Source organism: Hipposideros armiger, unplaced genomic scaffold, assembly GCF_001890085.2.
Source record: "Hipposideros armiger isolate ML-2016 unplaced genomic scaffold, ASM189008v1 scaffold_154, whole genome shotgun sequence".
Classification (NCBI taxonomy): domain Eukaryota; kingdom Metazoa; phylum Chordata; class Mammalia; order Chiroptera; family Hipposideridae; genus Hipposideros; species Hipposideros armiger.
The window spans coordinates 2,766,316-2,768,933 of NW_017731504.1; the positions used below are offsets into that span (position 1 = coordinate 2,766,316).

The 2,618-nt window shown below is 40.2% G+C and overlaps 1 pseudogene; it reads right to left on the reverse strand.

The window, feature by feature from the left end:
• Window positions 1–69: 69 nt before the first annotated feature.
• Window positions 70–1,078, reverse strand: LOC109387337 (rab-3A-interacting protein-like; annotated as a pseudogene).
• Window positions 1,079–2,618: the final 1,540 nt, after the last annotated feature.

Below are 2,618 nucleotides of genomic sequence, written 5' to 3' on the forward strand. Positions count from 1 at the left end.
TATTTGAAATTGCCCAGCTTTGCAAATGACATCTCTTTTCTCAACTTCATAACTTCCCAAAACACCTGATCAACACCCTGCTGTTTCACAACAGGAGGATGTGTATATATCAAATGTATGTAAAAAAGTTACGTACAGAAGTGATCCTGTATCTACCAAAAAGAGAAATATAATAATTGCTTGAGTCCCCTGATTTAATTCTGTGTTTACAGGACTCACTTTGGCCAATGAGAGCACGTTTTTTTGGACCTCCACATTTGACTGCTGAAGCTTTCTCAAATTAAATAAATTGTAATTCCACTGAATCAATGCTTAGAGTTTTCCTCATCCTCTGGAACAGCTGAAGCCAACTCAGTTTTTGAGAATGTTAAACATGGGGAAGGTATCTTCCTGATTTTGTCTAAAAAAGGACAGGTTCTGTCCATTGTGGGCCCACCTTTCCAAGATCTGAATTGATTGTACAGAGATAAGTCAGCCTTTTTGTAGTCTTTTACAATTGGCTGTATCACATTGAGGTACTGATGACTGCCACTCATGGCGATGCTTGTACTTTTATTTCTTATATGCCCCTTTTAAAAAGGTGTCTTTCCACCTAGCAGAGGCTCTTGTGTAGATGATGTCGGAGAACTGGACAGTGTTTTACTGCTGTTGCCTGCTTGACATTTGCTTCTCTCACCATATTATGAGCTTCCTCAAATAGACTAGCTGTGAGTTCCTCCAATTCCTGTCCAGTTTGATCTCGTACTTTAGAAAGTCACACTCTTCATCTTTTAACTTCAGTTCCCTCTGAACTTTTGCAAGTTCTTTTAATCTTTCAGAGCCCTTTTTCTCTGACTTCCAAAACAGATGGACTTCGTAAATGGTACAGATTATCTGTACTCAACCCAAAAATTTATCACTTATATCACAAGCCTCTAATATATAGCAGCAACCTACAAAAACTCCCTCTGTGCACTACAGTTGTCCTACTTAATTTAGTTAATCCACCCTTTACTGCAGAGGTAGAACAAGGTGTTGGGTCAGTAACATGGGTGCCGATACTAAATATTTCTGTACAATTTAAATGTCTGGGANTCATGGATAGAGCGTGCGTTCTTAACAACAAGGCTGCTGGTTTGACGCTCACATGGGATGGTGACTATGCTCATCCACAACTAAGATTGAACACAGCACGTTGAGCTTAGAGGCCACGAGCTGCCGACGGGAAGCCAGATAGCGACTGGTGCCCTCCACAATGAAGATTGAAGAACAAGAATTTGGCTGGTCCCCTTCCCCAATTCCCCAACACTGTTCCCCTCCCTCAATTTCCCAATAAAATCTTTAAAATAATAATAATAAAATAAAATATCCATTGCTAAGGCTGATATCCAGGTGGTCTGCTGTACTAATTCTCTTGACTTTATTCAGATTGACTAGTGCCTGTGCCTGATGGTTGTTAAATATTTGCCACATTACTCCTGACCAGGTCTCATAATATCCTGCTCTCCTTTCCAGATTCATGTTTTGCCATTCTCTCCCAAAATGCCTTGGCTTCACTCACACTTGGCATCAACCATGAAGGGGCTTAGGTTTTATGCTACTTAAAAGCTAACAACGTAGCCTGCCACGATTTCATAGATGTGGGCAGAGGCATAAGACTCCTCAGTCAGAGATGAAGGAAATCATTGTGCATGGCACAGTGGGCAGATTCATGCTTATGTTGGTTCTTCCTGACTCCCAAATCCCATGAGGACGTTGTGGACATCGGCTCAGGTGGATGCTGTGCACCTGATGAGTCTGTGTCATGGCTGAAAAACCCTGAACTTAGGAAACACTCAATCTTATAAGCAGGCTGCCTGCAAACTTGTGTGATCTTTGACTTGGAGGAAGATATGTATTATTGTTGTTGGGAAACAGATATGCTGTTTTGCTCAACAGAGAGACACTGTGTCTTCCAAGATTGTTGCTATAAAAGCATCCTTGGAAAGGCAGTCCAGCACAAGAGCTGATGGAAGATGTCCATTAATGCCATGGAGAATTGTCTCTCAACAACACTGGTCATCTTTCACTTTCTCTAATGGGCCATGCTCCCTCCAAGTGCCATTGCGTGCATTGTTTTCCTTTTGGAAACATTTTCCTTTCTTTTTCTGCCTCATCTAATTGATGTCTCATCATTCTTTAAATCTCTTATACTGATAAGTTTTCTTCAGTCCCCCAAATTAAGTTGGGTTCCTCTATAGATCACTGTACATTTCAAACATTAAGGGGACTTACCACACTCTGTGATTTGTGTTAATGTAAATATTTGGTTAATGTCTGTCTCTTGCAGAAGGCACAATTCCTTAAATGTAAGGGACTGTGCTGTGTTGCTTGACTTGAATCTCCGAGATCTAGCACAGTAGCTGATATGGCAAAACTCAATAAATATTTGAAAAGCGAAACAATGTATGTGTCAGGCATGTAGTATTTAAGTTAGCAAAGCCTAGGGTTGTGCAGGCTCTTAGTAGTTATTCCAGAATTTTAAAAATATTTGATTTTGTGAAATCATCTGCAAATAATGAGAGTTCAGTCTACTTATTTCTAATATTTATACAGTATGTGTGTGTGTGTGTGTGTGTGTGTAAATGTGTGTGTAAATG